We start from the raw sequence: 22353 nt of genomic DNA on the forward strand, positions 1-22353 counted from the left end.
AAATCTGTTACAACTGCCTTCTCTAGATTGAATCTCTTCAAGAAATGTGTTGGTGTACCTGAAACTCTTATAACCACCTTTCCTTCCATTTTATATATTGCTGAAGTGCCATTTTGCTCGGTTTTCACCAACGTATTGCTGATGCTAAAGTACTGTCTTGCTTAACTTTTTCACAATCCAATGGGGAAGTGTTGCTGGTGTGTTTAGGAGTCTAACCCTGTATAACATGTTTTTCCCTCTCTCCGAAGAAATTGTTAGAGTGCCATTTCTGCTTAGTTTTCACTGTGCCGTTTTGCTCAGTTTTCACTCTTGCTCAAACTTGACTACAATTTAAATAGGGAGCTGTATATACTTTTCAAGACTGTTTTAACTTGCATTATGAATAGTGATTTGTGTGTGAACATCAGAGTGTGTAAAATAAATATATATATTCTTTTTGATACAAAGCTTTGGTCAGTGTTTCCTTGTTCCATAGTATTGTAGTCCTATTGTGTAAACCCTGAATACTGCTCATTTCGCTTGTGAGATAAGTCTGACTGCTTAGCCACAGCTACCAACTAAATCTTTGTGGTACAGACTGATATGAAAGGGGATTTCTTGCATATACCTGTAGTCTTAATCTTCTGTAGTGCTCCCTAAGGGAACTGCACAGGATTCTGCCTAACAGGTGTCATTAAGATCGCGCAAGTGCAGGTGACGGGGAATAGGAACAGTGAGACGGGGAGTGGACCTGCAGTGCATAGGATAAACAGTAAATAAATAAAACAATAAATAAGAACAATACATAGGAAGTGCAGTCAGCTGGTGGCAGGTGCAAAGGTAAGTGCAGACATCAGATGTTGAGCGCTGGTAGGGGGCTGTAGGGATACAGAAACAGCCCCAGAGTGCAATGGTTCCAAGGGGGGCAGTGCAGGTGTGCATCTGGCAGGGAGGGGACCTGGGCCCGAGAACAGAGTGTAGCCAGGTGACCAGTGCAGTTTCAGTTTCAGACTGGAGTTCAGCAGGGTAGAGGAGGAGAGAAAGCAGAAGCAAAGAGGAAGGTCTTGAGGTGCTTCCGGAACAGGAGATGGGTCCCCTCAATTTTCAGAGAGGCAGGGAGGCTGTTCCAGAGGGAGGACACAGCTGAAGAAATAGATCTACCACCAACTCGTTGCTTGGAGAAGCGACTGACCCTGAGGGAGTTGGAGGCGGATGAGCGAAGAGCTTGAGAAGGAAGATATTTAGGAAGTGAGAGTTGAAGGTATTGAGGCGCCAGAAGGCCTAGTGGACAATGCGGAGGGTTTTGAACTTAATCCTCACTGCCACTGGCAGCCCGTGCAGATATTTCAGTCCTTGAGAGATACGATCCCTGGGATTGCGGCCAAGGACAACTCTTGCAGTCCTGTTTTGGATGAGTTGCAGAGGGCGGAGAGTAGAGGCAGGCAGATTTAGAAAGAGGCTGTTGCAGTAATCCAGCCTAGAGAGAACCAGACCTTTGGAGGCAGTGAGCTTCTGGGTGAAGGAGAGGAGAGGAAAGGAAGAATAACTCTGAGGAGGTGCAGCTGGTAGTGTGACTTCTTTTTTGAATATGGCTGCCATTTCATTAAAGATGACTGGCAGCTGGCAAGGGCCGGTGGGTTGGATTTGAAGAAGACTTTGCACAACCTTACAGTTGCTCAAGGAGACACCCCTCACATGAAGATGGGGCAGTTACTATTCCAGAGGATGAGATTGAGGTGCGCCCGCTCAGATATGCATCAATCAAGGAACCTCTTTTATTAAAAAGGACTTTTTAAAACATCTTAAAACCTTTAACTGTTTGTATTAAGCTTCCAATAAACCTTTTGACCGCAAAACCACTGAGGCAGGTTTTATCCTGTTGAAAGTTATTAAGGGTAGAAATGGAATGTATTGTAGATAGTCTTTCTTCAATAGGTTGTATGTATGTTTCATGGTACGGTATAGTATAAAAAGATTGTAATGCTCATTGCCATGCCACTGTTAGTCGTGTCATATATAGCATGCAAATTATTCCAAGCCTCAGAGACGTTGCAAGGGTTTTTATTGAGGTTTGTATGGGTCTCATGGCCAACCCTCTCACTCGCCTTCAAGTATGTCCTCCCAAAGCCAGGGTTCCTTAACTCACTTTAAATAGATACTGTTTGTTCCACCCTCAGTATGCTAACAGGCTAAATACTCTCTGGTGTAAACCTAAATCCCTGTGGCCTTATCTGAATAAAAACCCCTCAGTGAATTCCTAACTTCCCCTACTCTATCCACAGTTAAATTGTCTAACAGGGAAGAGGAGTGTGCCTTTCCAACACCCTGTTCAGTCTCCTTCCTTCCAGGCCCTGGCATTTCTTCCTCACTTACTTCCTAGTCTTCTCCACTCACTGCTCTAATCCAATCAACAGTCACCTTCACTCCTTCCACTCCCTACATCTTTCTTCTCTGTCCCAAAGAGGTATTTCACTCTTTCTATGACTTGCCTTCACACTTTAATATAACTACTCACTCCTCCCACATTACCACTCCATTCTCCTCACAGAAACTCCCTCCTCCACACTACTACTCCCTACTCCAATACCACTCACAGAATCACTTCACATGCACTCCCTACTCTCCTGCTCCTAGCCACCCCTGTCACACTTCAACACACACTCACAATGCAGTACCACTTGCATTCACTAACCAATACCTCACCTTTTCAGGAATTCACCCCCACACTCTGCACTCCTTCCTTCTTTGCTCATGGTCAGCCACCCCTTCTCCTGTGATCTCACCCAAACAACCCACAACTTCCTGCATCCTGCCCCTCGTTTTATGCTCCCCCTCCTGTTTCATTTGGTCGACTTTCCCTGGCTAATCTGGTCCTATTTTCCCTGCTCAAGAGCGGTTAGATGCAGCAAGATGTCTAAATAGTGGGCTAAGCCCTGTCTCATTTCTGCATGTCAGTCTGCCACAGAATAATAATGGTGGTCCTGGAAGCTGATGGTCCATGTTTGTGTAGGGGCCTTGGCTCTAGCTCCTCTAAGGTAAGTGACATGTGTCCAAAGGTTTGTGCCCCTTGATTTTTTTTTTCTGGTGGTGTAGGGTATTATCCATAGCTGCAGGCTATGTGTATTTGCTGCTATGAGATGCAGTGCAGGCTGACATTTTGCCACATGTGTGCAGCTCTTCTCCCACAGCTTCTCTCTCATCTCTGGCACCCTCGCCATCGGCCGCTGGAATACTGGCTGTGCGAGCAGCCGGAAGGTTGCTCATGTTTGCCTGGGTGTTGGTCTCTGGTAACTTTGCACTGACTGCTTGCGATGTTTTATTTGACTGCTCTCTCTTCTGGTTCTCGACACTCTCTCAGCTAAGCATGTTGTTCCTACAAGAGATAGAAACATTCTGGCAAGAATTTTGTTGGCAAAGCATAGTGTGATACAAAGTTGTACTGCACTAATTATTGCTGGCACAAGGAAGGGGGACAGGAATTGGGGACCTCTTAACTGTCACCGTCCTCCTCACTTGTAGGACAGGCTCTGAATTGCACCCTGGTTGGCCTAATAACCCCGGCTGACAGGGTTTAATGTCCCCTCTTGACAAGGCAAGGATACACCATTAAACATAAGACCTATACACATACACAATAAGAAAGCAGTAACAACAGTTTTCTCAATTGTGGTAGCATCTTCCATCTACCCTTCCCTCTGTAATGTAATGTAATGTCTTCAAAATTCATGCCTAAATGCTCAAAAAGAGGACAGGACTGTGCCCCTCTACCAGTACTACTTCTACAAAAAAATCCTGTCACCTCTCGGCTACGCCCTATGCAGGTCAACGTCCCAAAAGGGACACCCCTCAGTAAATGAACTCAGAACTACGAACCCAACACAAAGCTGCACAACAATTCTCTTCAACAGTTATCCTTCAGTGAGTATTGACATTATAAACTCACAAAATATACTGTAAACAGTTAATTATTTATTACAGAAATTCATAAAAAACTCTATACACACATTATGAGCAAAAATAAAATACATTTTCCAAATAGTGTATAAAAGAAAAAGTTTTAAATACAAATAACTTTTCAAAACTGCCTCTCCTTAAATAACGAATGTAGAGAAACAAATATTTCATAAAAATGACACATACACAAAATACTAGCACTTGGCAAATTCAAACATCCTTGTCTCTAGTCTTGAACCAATCTTGTCTTCGCAAGGTTCTTTAGTTACACTTCTTCAATAGGCTAATGATGCCTTATTATGAATGCATAGACAATCTAACAGCAATAATTACCGACATGTTTCATTCCCAACACATTACAGAATGGTATAGGGAAATGAAAATGATGCAAACACACATGAAGAACATTTTGAAATGAGAAAGGTGCACTGTATGCTGTCATTAAACATTTACTGCCCAAAACCTACATTTTATCACGAAAAAGTACACGGAACGGGCCGGAACGCTACTGTTATATATAAAACAGCAGTGAAACTCACCTGAAAATGGTGCAAACACACATGAAGAACATTTTGAAATGAGAAAGGTGCACCAATATGCTGTCATTAACCCATTACTGGCCAAAATCTACATCTTATCATGAAAAAGTACATGTTTGCATCATTTTCAGGTGAGTTTCACTGGCGTTTTGTATATTAGGGTAGCGTTCTGGCCCTTTCTGTGTACTTTTTCGTGATAAAATGTAGATTTTGGGCAGTAATGGGTTAATGACAGCATATTGGTGCACCTTTTTCATTTCAGAATGTTCTTCATGTGTGTTTGCATCATTTTCAGGTGAGTTTTTCTGCCATTTTATATATTAGGGTAGCGTTCCGGCCCGTTCCGGGTACTTTTTCATGACAAGATGTAGATTTTGGCCGAGTAATGGGTTAATGACAGCATATTGGTGCACCTTTCTCATTTCAAAATGTTCTTCATGTGTGTTTGCACCATTTTCAGGTGAGTTTCACTGCTGTTTTATATATAACAGTAGCGTTCCGGCCCATTCTGGGTACTTTTTCGTGATAAAATGTAGATTTTGGGCAGTAATGGGTTAATGACAGCATATTGGTGCACCTTACTCATTTCCAAATGTTCTTCATCTGTGTTTGCATCATTTTCAGGTGAGTTTCGCTGCCGTTTTATATATTAGGGTAGCGTTCCGGCCCGTTCCGGGTACTTTTCTGTGATAAAATGTAGATTTTGGGCAGTAATTGGTTAATGATAGCATATTGGTGCACCTTTCTCATTTCAAAATGTTCTTGATGTGTGTTTGCATCATTTTCAGGTGAGTTTCGCTGCGGTTTTATATTTTAGGGTAGCGTTCCGGCCCGTTCCGTGTACTTTTTCATGATAAGATGTAGATTCTGGCCAGTAATGGGTTAATGACAGCATATCGGTGCACCTTTCTCATTTCAAAATGTTCTTCATGTGTGTTTGCACCATTTTCAGGTGAGTTTCACTGCTGTTTTATATATAACAGTAGCGTTCCGGCCCGTTCCGGGTACTTTTTCGTGATAAAATGTAGGTTTTGGGCAGTAAATGGTTAATGACAGCATACGGTGCACCTTTCTCATTTCAAAATGTTCTTCATGTGTGTTTGCATCATTTTCAGGTGAGTTTCACTAAAGTTTTATATATTAGGGCAGCGTTCCGGCCCGTTCCGAGTACTTTTTCGTGATAAAATGTAGATTTTGGCCAGTAATGGGTTAATGACAGCATATTGGTGCACCTTTCTCATTTCAAAATGTTCTTCATGTGTGTTTGCATCATTTTCAGGTGAGTTTTAATGCGGTTTTATATATTAGGGTAGCATTCAGGCCCCTTCTGGGTACTTTTTCGTGATAAAATGTAGATTTTGGCCAGTAATGTGTTAATGACAGCATATTGGTGCACCTTTCTCATTTCAAAATGTTCTTCATGTGTGTTTGCATCATTTTCAGGTGAGTTTCACTAAAGTTTTATATATTAGTGTAGCGTTCCGGCCCGTTCCGAGTACTTTTTCGTGATAAAATGTAGATTTTGGCCAGTAATGGGTTAATGACAGCATATTGGTGCACCTTTCTCATTTCAAAATGCTCTTCATGTGTGTTTGCATCATTTTCAGGTGAGTTTCTCTGACGTTTTTTATATTAGGATAGCGTTCCGGCCTGTTCTGGGCACTTTTTCGTGATAAAATGTAGATTTTGGGCAGTAATGGGTTAATGATAGCATATTGGTGCACCTTTCTCATTTCAAAATGTTCTTCATGTGTGTTTGCATCATTTTCAGGTGAGTTTCGCTGCCGTTTTTTATATTAGGGTAGCGTTCTGGCCCGTTCCATGTACTTTTTCATGATAAAATGTAGATTTTGGCCAGTAATGGGTTAATGACAGAAAATTGGTGCACCTTTCTCATTTCAAAATGTTCTTCATGTGTGTTTGCATCATTTTCAGGTGAGTTTCACTGGCGTTTTATATATTAGGGTAGCGTTCTGGCCCTTTCTGTGTACTTTTTCGTGATAAAATGTAGATTTTGGGCAGTAATGGGTTAATGACAGCATATTGGTGCACCTTTTTCATTTCAGAATGTTCTTCATGTGTGTTTGCATCAGTTTCAGGTGAGTTTTTCTGCCATTTTATATATTAGGGTAGCGTTCCAGCCCGTTCCGGGTACTTTTTCGAGAAAAAATGTTGATTTTGTGCCACTAATTGGTTAATGACAGCATATTGGTGCACCTTTCTTATTTCAAAATGTTCTTCATGTGTGTTTCCATCATTTTTAGGTGAGTTTCACTAAAGTTTTATATATTAGTGTAGCGTTCCGGCCCGTTCCGAGTACTTTTTCGTGATAAAATGTAGATTTTGGCCAGTAATGGGTTAATGACAGAAAATTGGTGCACCTTTCTCATTTCAAAATGTTCTTCATGTGTGTTTGCATCATTTTCAGGTGAGTTTCACTGGTGTTTTATATATTAGTATAGCGTTCCGGCCCGTTCCGAGTACTTTTTCGTGATAAAATGTAGATTTTGGCCAGTAATGGGTTAATGACAGCATATTGGTGCACCTTTCTCATTTCAAAATGTTCTTGATGTGTGTTTGCATCATTTTCAGGTGAGTTTCGCTGCGTTTTTATATATTACGGTAGCGTTCCGGCCCGTTCCGGGTACTTTTTTATGATAAGATGTAGATTTTGGCCAGTAATGGGTTAATGACAGCATATTGGTGCACCTTTCTCTTTTCAAAATGTTCTTCATGTGTGTTTGCATCATTTTCAGGTGAGTTTTTCTGCCATTTTATATATTAGGGTAGCGTTCCGGCCCGTTCCGGGTACTTTTTCGAGAAAAAATGTTGATTTTGTGCCACTAATTGGTTAATGACAGCATATTGGTGCACCTTTCTCATTTCAAAATATTCTTCATGTTTTTGCATCATTTCAGGTGAGTTTCGCTGCCGTTTTATATATTAGGGTAGCGTTCCGGCCCGTTCTGTGTACTTTTTCATGACAAGATGTAGATTGTGGCCGAGTAATGGGTTAATGACAGCATATTGGTGCACCTTACTCATTTCCAAATGTTCTTCATCTGTGTTTGCATCATTTTCAGGTGAGTTTTGCTGCCGTTGTATATATTAGGGTAGCGTTCCGGCCCGTTCCGGCCCGTTCGGGGTACTTTTCTGTGATAAAATGTAGATTTTGGGCAGTAATTGGTTAATGATAGCATATTGGTGCACCTTTCTCATTTCAAAATGTTCTTGATGTGTGTTTGCATCATTTTCAGGTGAGTTTCGCTGCGGTTTTATATTTTAGGGTAGCTTTCCGGCCCGTTCCGTGTACTTTTTCATGATAAGATGTAGATTTTGGCCAGTAATGGGTTAATGACAGCATATTGGTGCACCTTTCTCATTTCAAAATGTTCTTCATGTGTGTTTGCACCATTTTCAGGTGAGTTTCACTGCTGTTTTATATATAACAGTAGCGTTCCGGCACGTTCCGGGTACTTTTTCGTGATAAAATGTAGGTTTTGGGCAGTAAATGGTTAATGACAGCATACGGTGCACCTTTCTCATTTCAAAATGTTCTTCATGTGTGTTTGCATCATTTTCAGCTGAGTTTCACTAAAGATTTATATATTAGGGTAGCGTTCCGGCCCGTTCCGAGTACTTTTTCGTGATAAAATGTAGATTTTGGCCAGTAATGGGTTAATGACAGCATATTGGTGCACCTTTCTCATTTCAAAATGTTCTTCATGTGTGTTTGCATCATTTTCAGGTGAGTTTCAATGCGGTTTTATATATTAGGGTAGCATTCAGGCCCCTTCTGGGTACTTTTTCGTGATAAAATGTAGATTTTGGCCAGTAATGTGTTAATGACAGCATATTGGTGCACCTTTCTCATTTCAAAATGTTCTTCATGTGTGTTTGCATCATTTTCAGGTGAGTTTCGCTGCCGTTTTATATATTAGGGTAGCGTTCCGGCCCGTTCCGTGTACTTTTTCATGATAAGATGTAGATTTTGGCCAGTAATGGGTTAATGACAGCATATTGGTGCACCTTTCTCATTTCAAAATGTTCTTCATGTGTGTTTGCACCATTTTCAGGTGAGTTTCGCTGCCGTTTTTTATATTAGGGTAGCGTTCTGGCCCGTTCCGTGTACTTTTTTGTGATAAAATGTAGGTTTTGGGCAGTAAATGGTTAATGACAGCATACGGTGCACCTTTCTCATTTCAAAATGTTCTTCATGTGTGTTTGCATCATTTTCAGGTGAGTTTCGCTGCCGTTTTATATATTAGGGTAGCGTTCCGGCCCGTTCTGTGTACTTTTTCGTGATAAAATGTAGATTTTGGCAAGTAATGGGTTAATGACAGCATATTGGTGCACCTTTCTCATTTCAAAATGTTCTTCATGTGTGTTTGCATCATTTTCAGGTGAGTTTCGCTGCCGTTTTTTATATTAGGGTAGCGTTCTGGCCCGTTCCGTGTACTTTTTCATGATAAAATGTAGATTTTGTCCAGTAATGGGTTAATGACAGAAAATTGGTGCACCTTTCTCATTTCAAAATGTTCTTCATGTGTGTTTGCATCATTTTCAGGTGAGTTTTTCTGCCGTTTTATATATTAGGGTAGCGTTCCGGCCCGTTCCGGGTACTTTTTCGAGAAAAAATGTTGATTTTGTGCTACTAATTGGTTAATGACAGCATATTGGTGCACCTTTCTCATTTCAAAATGTTCTTCATGTGTGTTTGCATCATTTCAGGTGAGTTTCACTGCCGTTTTATATATTAGGGTAGTGTTCCGGCCCGTTCTGTGTGCTTTTTCATGACAAGATGTAGATTTTGGCCGAGTAATGGGTTAATGACAGCATATTGGTGCACCTTTCTCATTTCAAAATGTTCTTCATGTGTGTTTGCACCATTTTCAGGTGAGTTTCACTGCTGTTTTATATATAACAGTAGCGTTGCGGCCCGTCTGGGTACTTTTTCGTTATAAAATGTAGATTTTGGGCAGTAATGGGTTAATGACAGCATATTGGTGCACCTTTTTCATTTCAGAATGTTCTTCATGTGTGTTTGCATCATTTTCAGGTGAGTTTCACTGCCGTTTTATATGTTAGGGTAGCATTCCGGCCAGTGGTCGAAGTGAGCGGGAGCGGTTGGGAGCGGTGCTCCTCTACTTTTTTAAATTAAGTTTTACAGCTCCTATACTTTGATTTTTAAACAAAACCGTTCCGGAACGGTTTCGTTTTAAAATAACGTTGTAGGAAGAAGTTCAAACTTGCACTTTCAGTGCACTGCACTGAACATTTCCTTAAACAGCAGGCACATTTGTTTGGGGGTTTGTATTGTGCGTAGGAGGCGGTGTGGCGAAGTGGTTTGTCGGGAGCGGGACATGCCAGCAGGGAACATAGTTCCACTACTTCTTTTCTTACACTTCCACCACTGGTTCGGGCACGTTCCAGCACGTTTCGGGTTTTACACACACACCCGTGTTTTCCGCACAGCATATAAACTGCAGCATGGATTAATTCTGATGTTAGGGATTTAAAATCACTCGTGCATGTGCGTTCTCTTGTGCACCTTTTACCTGTACAAACAGGAAGTGGAGGAGTCCCAACACAGCCAATCATTTCACTGCTAGCATGTTTCCAATCGTAGGTGATCGTCGCAGCTACTCTTCGCCCATCTTGTGTGAGTGAAGGTGTTCGAAACACTAGTGTACATCTTTGTGCTTTTCCTGAAAGGTTCTTTAACAACCGTCACGTTATCACAACATGACATCCCGTGTACGATCATGTGCTGCACTTCCACTCTGTTATTGACCGTCCAGAATGCCATATGACAATTACATTTAACACGCCGTAATTTTTATAAACACTGAACTTCGCATTGAAATTTCAAAAGCGCACCGATCTTGCATTTCTAAATTTAAGAATGTGCCAAACTTTACAATATGTTTGTGCCTTGCTGACGATTCAGGTTTGTGATGTCATTAAATACTGACTTATGGCCGCTTTGTACAGAAGAGATAACGATTTTTAGTGGACCAATCTATCATCTCGTTGAGCCCATTCACAACACTGTTACACAGGTAAATTAATTGTTGTTCCTTATTAAATAATCTCTTATTTCTCTTATTCATGCTTCATCACTTACTGTCCTCTCTGTACTCTATCATTTCTTGCTGAATTTCCCCCTACATCTAATATGTTGGGAATTAGGACAAACATCTCTTCCACCCCAAGAGCACCCAAAAAGGAACACTCAAGTTAACTTTCTCAAACCGAATTTGTGGAACCCACATATAGATAACACTTTTATGGAAACTTTTTGGCAAAAACGGTTGGCTTTGCCCTTTGTTTAACTAAAAGAAATATGTATGTTGAATCGAATGCATCCCAGCAGCTGCTGGGACAAAATGTATTAAATAGATATTGCAATCCAGAAGAAATGTTACTGAATGAGTTCACTGCATGTTAATACATACATGAATACTACTGACATACAAAGACCATCATTGGAGATGCCCATTGCCTGTGCTACTTAGCCAATGCGAAAGCACACAGATGTTAAGGGTTGTTTTCGGCAGTCTAAAACCACTGTTTGTTTGTTTATTAATGTATGAAGCACACCAAACTCTTAGGTGTCTGCGTGCATTACAGGTAAATTTCAAATTTCAGTTGCATAAGTAATTACAGTCATTATATACAGGCATCAGTTTTCAACTTGCACAAGGACATATTACAGGCGTTCTATATGAAAATATTACAGACATTATATACAAAAATCCTAATAATGCAAACGTAGTTAGCTTAACAGAAATAAATGACATACAATTACAAAGAAGGAGCTAGAATTAGGCCGTTAAGAGGCAGCTCAAAGTGTCCAAAGACGCATCATACGTCCTTGGTGAGGAGCCAACTTTTGGTATGTTTTCTAAAACTGTAGAATGACTGGTCTGTTCTCAGAGAAATAGGAAGCAAGTTCCATAGTTGGGCGACCATAACAGGACAGCTGCTACCTCCTGCTTTTTAAAAATTGAATCTTGGGACTAAGAGGCAGAAGGAATTGGCTGACCTAGTTGCGCGTCTGGATGTTTTTGTGATAATGTTTTCCATTAAATAGAGCGGGCCGCATTATTCAGACATTTGTGGGTGAGCAAGACAGTTTTGAGCTGAATTCTGTCATTGATAGAAATCCTTGTTGCTGAAAGCCTTGTTGCTGAGCACCAGCTGACCTCTCTCAGGTAATATCAGCATCATGATCAATTACTGCAACAACACACTTGCCTCGACAGGATTTCGTACAGACACATAAATGGAGCAGTTTAACTTGACTTAAAACATACCTGCAGAAAGGTCAATGGGCTGAAAACCATGCAATATCAATGGTAAGGTATGGGCCTATGGGCAAGTAACAATTAGCATTGTGTACAGTCCACATGTTCTTCACGTATCTCAGTTTATCACTTTTCAGGCATTAGGATGTCAAGAAGCTACTAGTCATGCAGAAAAGTCACAAAACCCCAGGCATGAATGATATTACTCCACATAGACACGCTGCATTGTATCGTCCTTGCCAAGGGTGAATTATCACTTACAAATGGCTAGCGGGGGGTATACATTTCGAGGCCTTCTTTAACTACAAAAAGGGCAACAGCCGAGCATCCAGTCTCTATAATGTCATGTGTCCCCATCGACCCTCTATCCCCACATGTAGTGAAACTCACATCTCCCAGTGTTACTCCATATCCTGCTCCCCTCTTCAAGTCCTCGCTTGAAACTGGCACTATTCCATCATCCTACAAGTCTGCTACTGTCAGCCCTATCCTTAAGAAAACTCTCCAGCCAGCTTTCATTCTGTCTCTCTTCTACCGCACTATTCCAATATACTAGAGCATGTTGTTTTCTACTCACTGAGTTCCTTGACACACACAACCTCTGGTATCATATTCATTTCTGACCTCTGCATGTAACCGAATCAGCTATCCTCGATGCCGCAGGCTAGATCTCTTTGCTTACCATACTAACGATTCATCTACATCTACTGCCATCAACACAGTCAACCATTCTGACCTTCTCTCAACACTATCTCTCCTAGTCATCAGGGACAATGCCCTCACTTGGTTTGCTTCATATCTCGCCCCCATACACGTCCAGGTGTCCCGGAACAGCCTTACCTCCCCACGCAATTCACATTACTATTTGTGTTGCATATGGGTCAGTACTGGGTAAACTTCTCTTCCCTCTCAATAGCTCTGCTCTTGGCACCTTGATCTCCTCCTATGGCTTCTCTGATCAATTCTTTGCCGATGACATTCAAATCGTCTTCTCTTTTCTCTTCTTATCTGATGAGCTAACTGTCTCTCTGCCATCAAATATTGGATGGCACCTCACTCCCTCATGCTCAACTCCAATAAGACTGAAGTTATCTACTTCCCATCCAAACAGGCTATGTCTTCCTCTCCCCCTTTTCTATTCTGCTCTCCTGGCTACATTCCATACTCTGCTTCTGATTGCAACCTTGGTATCGTCTTCAACCCATCTCACAATGTCTCACTCTTCCTCTCCAAATTTGCCACTGCCGCCAGACTCAATCTTCTCAACATCAGAAAATTAGAACAATAACACATCTTCCCTTCGACACTGCTAAGAACCTAATCTCCTGTTTAGTACTACTTTCTCCATCTGACTAAAGTGCCAGTGTACTCTATGGCCTTCCCAACTATGCTTATTCAACTCTCAACGACGTCTTCAACTTAACTGACTGTACTCTCTTCAACCTTCTCTGCTTCTCCTCCACCTCCCCAGCCCGTTTTCAGTTGAGCTGTTAATCTATGAGAAAGCAGGCAAATCATAAACTAATGTTCATCATCTTCAAAACTATACATGGTATTGCTCCACCCTACCTATAGGCCCATCTCATTCTCTACTCTCCCCATCACTCTGGAATGTTCTTTCTCTCCCTCTAAACACTACTATCTCTATTTAAATCCAACATCTTAGCTCTTCTCCTTCCTGAAGAACCACTTGCATGCCATTCTATGCCACCACATCTCCCTGCTCTCCTCTCCCCCTACCTCTTTATGACAACCCCATGGCACTAATCCACCGCCCCTTCATCCTATAAAGTAGCACATCCTCCACTATCCCTTTCCTATCGCATGCTCTACTGCCCTTCTCCCTGGTTCATGCTTCTACCTCCCCTTACATCCTCTCACCCATTGTTAAGGACACTGGTGCTTGAATTAACACGTTTTGTAACCCTTTTTTTGCAAACATGCATTTTTTTCCGAATAGTTTTAATTAAATAAATAAATAAAATAAATAAAAGCATACCTGCTACTGCAACAAGGCAGCCCTTCTCTTAGTTTACTCTATGCTAACTGTTTTGAAAGTCAATTGACCATAGGCTAAGAAAGATTTGGCCAGACTCAATCAATGTAATGGCAAACATATAGTCTCTTGATTCTACAACCAATGACTTGTGGTGCTATTTCTTCTCGTGATGTTCTGTTTCCTCTTAGCCTTCATTGTGAATTTGTCGCCCAATTACTTCCTTTTTGACTTCAGTTTAAAAGGATCCTTGTGAAGCTCGCCGTCTACCAAAATGGTATCATATGCGTCTACCATGCCTGCAATTCTAAGAAAGCAATTACAGCAGCACAGTACGTCGGACTGCTAATAGTGGGCACAATAGAGAGACTCCCAAACCCCCCTTTGATTTGCATGTTAAGTAACTTTGTGTCTCACCCTAAGTTACCAGGGGAATCCAGACATGGACCCCTTGCTCACTGTTCTTAGAGAGGCACAGCTCCACCTCACTCATGATGCCCAACAAGGCTGAAACACGTGTATGGGGTTGCTGTTGGTACTCTTGTTCAGAGAAGAATTGCCTAGCATTTCGGTGCTGGACTGCCCCTGGGCAGGACAAAGACTGATATGCAGGGATATTTTTCCTCTGTGAAAGGGACAGTGAGCTAAAGACTTGGTTGAGACTCTCTCAGGGGCCATCCACCCAAGAACAGGCCAATGGGCTGTGTTTGTGCTGGTAGAGAGACTCCCATTCCCCCTCTGATTAACAAACTATACAATTTCATGTTTCACAGCTTTAATCAACATTTCATAATTTTGGTTGAAAGTGGGATGGATTTTATCAAACTAATAAATTCATAATCTCTGCACATTTCCAATAAAACTTCACAAGATAAAAAATCAGGTTATGGTCACATCCATTTGAAAACCATGGCCAAGTGGTGTGAGATTATCACAATTAAGATCACTATTGTAAGATATCAAATAGCTAATTCTTATTATTTGCAGACTCTCACAAAGTGTTAGCATGTGTTCAATGGTTTCTATAGCTTCAGTGCCACATAGCCAACAGAATTGAGAGTTGCGCGAAATTCCTTGTCGCGCTCCTTGGGTTATCAATGCAAAATGTATGTTAAATTTGATACACATATACTGTCTGGCAATTGAGATATTGGGGTAGGCAGTTATATAGGTTGGTTTTACCAAACAATTAGAAATGTACTCATATTGCCACTCTAAACTCTTGCTCATCTGTCAAACACTCTTCTGACATCTGCCACCTCCTGGAAGAACTTGACCTTGATGTCCTCGGTCTGACCGAGACATGGTTCACAGCCAGCTCTGTCAAGAGCTTTGACACTCTCCTCCCTGACTGCTACAAGATCCTCTCCACGCACAGGTCCAATCGTTCTGGAGAGGGTGTAGTCATGTCCTTCCCTGAGTGGATTCCTGCCTCTGTCATTCCTACGCAGGCCTACTCCTCTTTCAAATGCCTCGTCTGTAGGCTCTCACTCTCTCTCCTAGGCATTCCCTTACAGTGGCTACCATCTATTGGCCACCTGGTCAGATATCCTCCTTCCTCTCTGAGTGGACGGACCTCTCCCCTTCCCTCCTGGTCTTGACCACTCATCTCCTCCTTCTTAGAGGCTTTAACATCCACCTGGATGCTTCCTGTCCTTCCTCTGGACTCCTTTGTGACCTCTGAAATCTCTCTCACTCTCTATCCTCCCCTCTGGCCCGACTCACTCTGCAGTGCACACTCTGGATGTTCTGATCTCTACAGACCTTCCCCTTTCTATCCCTCTGCACTCCCATCTCCTGGAGTGATCACGTTCTCCTTTTCTCCCCGCTCACTCTCTCCACCCCTCAGGCCAAGCCAACTCCAGCACTGCCACCTACCTCCTCAGTTATTCAACCCACGAAGCATGTGTCAGTTGAGGCTTTTGCCTCCACTTTCTCAGCTCCCATCCCCCTTCGACTGACTCACACCCTGTCACAGCCCTTTCTATGCGCTACTCTGCTATATATGATACTCTTGATGTTCTTGCCCTTTTCATGAGGATCCGCTTGAAGACCAAAGCCAAGTGCAACTCCTGGTATGACTCAGACCTCGTCACCCTTAAACGCAAGTGCACGGTGGCTTAGAGGAAATGGTGTGCTTCCTGTACATCCTCTGACAAACTGGCCTGCCGCCTGCTCCAAAGGCAATACCGGCTCTCTGTCCACACCAATAAGGGAGCCCTCATCCAAGCCCGTGTCTCTGTGGCATCCAACAACTCAGCCGAACTCTTTGAAATCTGCAAGGAGCTGGCCAATCCTGCTGCAGTCTCTGTCCCCTCCCAGGACCTCTGCACGGCCCTTGCTTCTCATTTCATCTCTAAAACACAGGACATCCTATCCTCTCTCTCTTCCTCTCCTCCTCCCTTTACTTCCTGCTCTTCCTCTGGCCCTTCTGTGGCCATTATTTACCTTTCCCCTCTTCTCCCCAGACGAGGATTCTAGACAAGTCTGATCTATGAAAGTCTCATCAAAACAGGTTCTCCCCTGTTCCTCTAAAACCATCAAGGACCACATTGACATCCTGTATTCTGCTTTAGCCGACTTCTGCAACCACTCCTCCACCACTGGAGTCTTCCCTTCCCCCCTGAAGCACTCACTTGTGCACCCTCTTCTTAAGAAACCCTCAGCCAACCCCTCCTGCCCTGCTAACTACCGCCCAATCTCCATCACACATTTCCTGGCAAACGCCTGGAAAAGTTGGCCATCTCCCAGCTTAATCTTCACACTGAATCAGTTGGTTGTCTCCATGACCATCAGTCTGGCTTCAGAGCTGCCAGATGCACAGAAACTGCTATCCTGAAAAACCGTGAAGACCTGCTCTCAAACTGTGGCTCCAATTTGGCCTGTGTCCTCATCTTACTTGATCTTTTTTCTGCCTTTGACATGGTCAACCATGGCATCCTGCTCAACTGTCTCCGTGGTAACCTGGATATCACTGATCAGAACCTGGCTTGGCTGGCCTCTTTCCTCTCCGATCTACCCTCCCAGGTCCAACTTGTGGCCTTCTTCTCCTCTATCTCTATCTCTACCTGTGGTGTTCCCCAGGGGACTAACCCCTCTCCCTGGCTGTTCAACCAATACCTGGCACTTCTCGCCCACCACATTGTCGCTCTCTGTCCCAACTTTCAGTACTATCCAGACAACACCCAGCTCATTTTCATGCTCCCTTCCGCCACCTCTTCTCCTTCGCTCATCTCTGAATATCTGTCCGCTATCCAGGAGTGGTGTGCTGCTAATGATCTCTGCCTTAATGCCAATAAGACTGAGATTCTCCTCATCGGCACACCTGCTATCTCCTTTCCTATCGCTCTTTCGCTGGACTCTCTTGGCCCTCTTTGTTCTCCCACCTGTGAGGCTAAAAACCTCAGGGTCATCTTCCACTCCACACTCTCCTTCTCTGCTCACATCTCTGAAGTTTCTAAGAAGTCACACTACCAGCTGCACCTCCTCAGAGGTATTCTTCTTTTCCTCTGCTTCCCCAGAAGCTCACTGTCTCCAGAGCTCTGGTTCTCTCTAGGCTTGACTACTGCAACAGCCTCTTTCTAAATCTGCCTGCTTCTACTCCCCGCCCTCTGCAACTCATCAAGAACAGGACTGCGAGACTTGCCCTTGGTCTCAAGCCCAGGGATCGTATCTCTCCAGGACTGAAATCTCTGCACTGGCTCCCAGTGGCAGTGAAAATTAACTTCAAAATCATCTGCATTGTCCACAAGGCCTTCCGGGGCCTGGGGCCTCAATACCTTCAACTTTCTCTTTTTAAATATCTTCCTTCTTGAGCTCTTCGCTCATCCGCCTTCCACTCCCTCTGGGTCAGTCGCTTCTCCAAGCAACAAGTTGGTGGCAGATCTCTTACTTCGGCTGGGGCCTCCCTCTGGAACAGCCTCCCTGCCTCCCTGAAACTTGAGGAGAACCATCTCCAGTTCTGGAAGCACTTCAAGACCTTTCTCCTTGCTCTCGTTTTCTCTCCGCCTCTCCCCTGTTGAACTCCTGACTGAAACTGCACTGATCATATGGCTAACCTCTGATCTCGGGCCCAGGTCCCCTCCCCTGCCAGCTGCACACCTGCACTGCCTCCCTGGGAACCCTTGCACTTGGGGGCAGTTTATGTATCCCTACAGTCCCTACCAGCTCTTGACACTTGATGTCTGCACTTACCCCTGCACTTGCCACAAGCTGGCCACACTTTTTACCTATTGTTTTTATGTATTCTATTTATTTATTACTGTTGATCCTATGTAGTGCACTGTCCCCTCTCCCTTTCCCCCCGCACTTTCCCTGTCCCCGTCCCCTGCACTTGTGCAATCTCAATGTCACCTGGCCTAGTGAGATTGTTGCCTCTGTTCCCCCTCCCTTGCCTCGTCGCGCCTTGAAACACGTGTGTATAGGTGCGTTATAAATGCCATATCATTTCATATCATATCATAGCGTCCGGTGCCTGCTTTGAGTGGACACCCTCCGGGCTGATGATGTTACCCGGGGGTGTAAGGCCCATGCCCTGCTTGTTGGTGCCTGCTCTCCCTCCATTGCTGTAACTCCTGTCGGTGCCTGGATCGGCAGTGATCACCTCAGCCGATTGACCGTTGACTCCCACTCAGGCAGGGATGTTGGCTCCACCGGACGGGGCAATATGGGTGGAACTGGTGCACAGGGGGTCCTGGTGGTATCTGGGCAGGAGCGCACCCCGGAAGATGACTGGCGCACAGAGGAGGAAGACGAGGAGGGGGTTGCATCAGTGTACAGCCCATGCAGCACAATCTGGACCAGGAATGTTGCTAGCCACATGGGAAGACGCCATACGTGATCGTGATGACGTGCAAGCACTCTACAGCAAGCCTGCATGTCATCATGTATGACGCTGATACGCCTCCCAACACCGATCAGCAGGGGTGCCACAGTGTCCTGAATGGCAACAGCCGATGGCATAGGTGTGTCGGTCTGTGTCGTAACATCTGACACCTGATGCTGGGTCCGGGTTGAGGCATGGCGCCAGGTGCATACAGATCCGTCCACTGTCAAGGGTGGCCTGCACAGCCTCCAGCCCCTGGGTCAGGACTGCAGCAGTCACACCCACTTAATCACCCCCACCTGACCCTGTGGGCTGTGTTTCTATGGCCACCCCCTGCCAAATTGGATGACTCCTGAGCATCTTCTGCACTGGATGGCCCCTGTCTTGCCTCACCTGTCCCCCCTCTGCTGAGGAGTCCACTACCACCCTCACCCTCTTGGACTTGCCCCAGCAGCATTGCCCGATATTTCTTTCACGGCACCTGCCATTTTGCTCCCCGATGATGTGCTGTCTTGGGGGCGTGACTGGGCCTTGCGCCTCTGCCCTTTGGAGGCATCCCTGCTGTTATGCTCCACAGCACTTCAGCCCTCTTCTTCTGACAGAACTGTGGAAAAGGAGACACAGAACACAAACATCAGTGTTCTGCACCAATGTGTGCGTGACAATACCAACATTCACATGAAGTTCACTTGTCCATAACAACAGACATTCACATCAAGGTACATGCCAGTCTCACAAACAATCAATTGCATATGCTACAGACACATGCATCATGTGTCCATACACATGTCTTGTACACACATCAACTAAGAGACCACAAGCAGTGTGATGAGCAATCACATCAGAGTCATGTCAACTGTAATCCTGCAACATGAATACGTCACACATTGACATGCACATGTCGCATCCAGCCATGAGTGATGTGCAGTCACATATTCCCATCTTTGCCACATACACATGAATACCATGCATGCACATGTCATACTTGTCACACCGGCACGTCTCAGACACAATTAACAAAACACGTGCATGATCTGAAAGTCAGCAGTACAACACACAATGTGAATTACATCTAATTTAAATCACATATGGGTCACTTCACACATGGAGAGCACTGCCTGGGGCATGCATGAAGACCTCTGTATCAGAGGCATACTTGCTGTAAGCCTAAGGTGCTCACTCACAACATGCAGGAACATGCACATGCACTGTGAAGCCTAGCATCACATGGATGCTCACCTGATGATTCCAGACGTTGGCGCAACTCGCTGACCTGGGTATGCAGCGTCGGGTAAAACTTCTCCAGGACCCGCATGTTGGTGATAGACAGCCGGCAACTGGCGCCCCTCTACGGTGTTTCCGGCCGAGATGAAGCGCAGGGCCTTTGTGTGGGTCCTGGACTTAAGGTTCTCCCAGCGCTTGTGCACATGCTTGAAGGTGCAGGATGCCCCCGCCTCTCCATTGATGGCATCCACAATCCCGTTCCAGATCAAATCACGTCCTTCCTTGCCGTGTTGCGTCGGTGCATTGAAGAGGGCATCATAATTCCCCAGGACCTGCTCCTCCAAGATGTCAACTTCCTTGGCAGTGAAGTTGACAGCCCTCTGCCTCGCTGCCACAGGGTTGTCCCTTACCTCTGAAGATAATGGTTGAGATATGGCAATGGTCATGATCCCAGTAAGTGAGCATATTCCTCATTCAGGCATTCAGGCTAGGCAGGGAACATTATATCAATCAGCAGGTCAAAGGTGGGTTTTAGCCTGGCACATATGGCATTTACACCATCCACAGTATCAACTTCCATAGACTCCCGTGATGTTCAACAGTAATTTCATACACTTAACATGGCTACTGCAAAACCCATTCACAAGTAACAGCATGGTTCTATTCATATTTGCAGAGGAGCTACTTAAGCCCCGGATCCGCTGGAATGCGCGCTTCGCGTCTGCTCCGCTGACAGCGGGTAATGCTACCAGAGTTTCTCCTCACAGAACCTGTGAAAAAAGGAGATAATAGAGACATTCGTTTAACGAAAAGCTACAGAGTCCCATAGTTCACAGAAGATACTTATCCGACAGAAGTTATCTCTGACGCTGTTATCTTCAGTTAAGAACTTTTACTCACAGCCGCAGAATCTTCAGTCAGCAGTTTTTCACTCGCAGCCGCAGCATCTTCCGTCAGAAGTTTCTTCCACAGCCACTGCATCTTCCGAAGGTTTTTTCCTCAGCTTTCTGAAAACCTGCAGACAACACAAGAGCTATTTAATTAAAAAATGTACTTAACAGTTTAAGAGAGAAGATGTTTTATAAGTGTTTACGTACCTGAAGGTTCTTCAAGTTTTCACCTCACAGTTGTTACCGCGCTCCATCTTGAAGGCTGCAGTTATTCCATATTGGCGAACTTACGTTTTAAAACGTTTTTTCATCCTGAGTAACAGCCATAATTCTTTTCCCAAATTCCTAGAACCTGCGGAAAAGAGAAAAAGAACAAAAGTAATTAGAAAGAGAGATCTCTACAATGTGGGAATCAATTCAAGCCCTTAAACATTACAGTATCTTCACCTGCTTACTTACCCAAAGACACATTCTTAAAACAATTAGACATTTCAAGGCAAGAAGCTATAGAGTTCATCAGCAACCCAAGTTACCATTGTTTCTCCATCTCAACGCTCCCCCGTAGAAAAGCAGGATGGAGAGCCCCACAATAATAAAACACAAGTGAGAAGGAAATTCATCCCTAGAGTTAGAAGTGAGTGATTTAAGGGAATACACATCTCATGTAGTATTATCTCAGTTAATAGATGGTATAGCGTTTCTATTGTTGTCATTTGTTTGTTCAGACAGAAAAAGAGTCCTAAAGGCTCCAAGGTATCAGGTCCACAGGCTGGGAAGGTATTACACTCCTGAGGAGTCCAGGTAAGTGTTACAGAACACGAAGCCGTACTTAAAATACTCCACCTGAGTGTAATGGAAAACACAGGAATAGACCATTCATCCCAGATTTTAGGGGAGTTAAGGACAGAAGTCCATGCAGCTAGGTCAGAAACCAATTCTCTCAGGAGAGAGTTAGTGGTTAACAGAGAACGCACTGATGAATTGGGTCACCAATTATTACAGTCCTAAGCAGTACAAGCGCCAATTCCAGGTGGTGTCCCATAGGGTCAAGTTTCTGCTCCCAGTCCTCCGCTACTGGTGGTTTTACCAGGGAACATTCCACTAGCAGGCCCAGAGAGGTTTATGGGGGATCTGAAGCGTTTTGCAGTCTTCATGAATCAATGTAATTTACACTTCCTGTGTAGAGCCGGGATCTTTCCTTCCGGTCAGGCTAAGGTGGCATTTGTGTTATCATATTTGGGTGGACATGCTGCTGACTGGTCCATTCCCTTAGTCAATTGAGATGACCCATTATTAAAAAACTTCCCTGGTTTTCGGCAGGAGTTAGAGAAACTCTTTGCCCATCATGATCAGGGACAGGCCTTAGATAGTGAGCTGCTCTCTTTACGCCAAGGTAAACAAGAATTGTTAGCTTACATAGCTTCCTTTAATCGACTAGTAGCAGAGACTTATTGGCCTGAGGAGAAGAGAACAACACTCTTTTATCGTGGATTACGAGGAGAACTCAAGGACATATTGGCGCAAGTAGTGAACCCTCCTACAGGTTGTGCCGAATTAATTGACCTAACTATACAACTGGATCACTGGTTGCAGGACCAGCGCACTGATCGGACCAGATCAGAGAGTAGATCACTCT

The sequence above is a fragment of the Ambystoma mexicanum genome, chromosome 3p (genome assembly GCF_040938575.1).
Source record: "Ambystoma mexicanum isolate Mex_15411 chromosome 3p, UKY_AmexF1_1, whole genome shotgun sequence".
NCBI lineage: Eukaryota > Metazoa > Chordata > Amphibia > Caudata > Ambystomatidae > Ambystoma > Ambystoma mexicanum.